The sequence below is a fragment of the Colobus angolensis genome, unplaced genomic scaffold, assembly GCF_000951035.1.
Source record: "Colobus angolensis palliatus isolate OR3802 unplaced genomic scaffold, Cang.pa_1.0 Scaffold326, whole genome shotgun sequence".
In the NCBI taxonomy this organism is placed as follows: Eukaryota; Metazoa; Chordata; class Mammalia; order Primates; family Cercopithecidae; genus Colobus; species Colobus angolensis.
Window position 1 is genome coordinate 4,044,326 of NW_012116555.1, and position 329 is coordinate 4,044,654.

Below are 329 nucleotides of genomic sequence, written 5' to 3' on the forward strand. Positions count from 1 at the left end.
TCTAGAACTAGATGTACCATATGACCCAGCCATCCCATTACTGGGGATATACCCAAAGGATCATAAATCATGCTGCTATAAAGACACATGCACACATATGTTTACTGCGGCACTATTCACAATAGCAAAGACTTGGAATCAACCCACATGTCCATCAGTGACAGACTGGATTAAGAAAATGTGGCACATGATATATAGAGGGGCGGAGCAAGATGGCCGAATAGGAACAGCTCTAGTCTCCAACTCCCAGGGCGAAGGACACAGAAGACCGGTGATTTCTGCATTTTCAACTGAGGTACTGGGGTCATCTCACTAGTGAGTGCCGGACA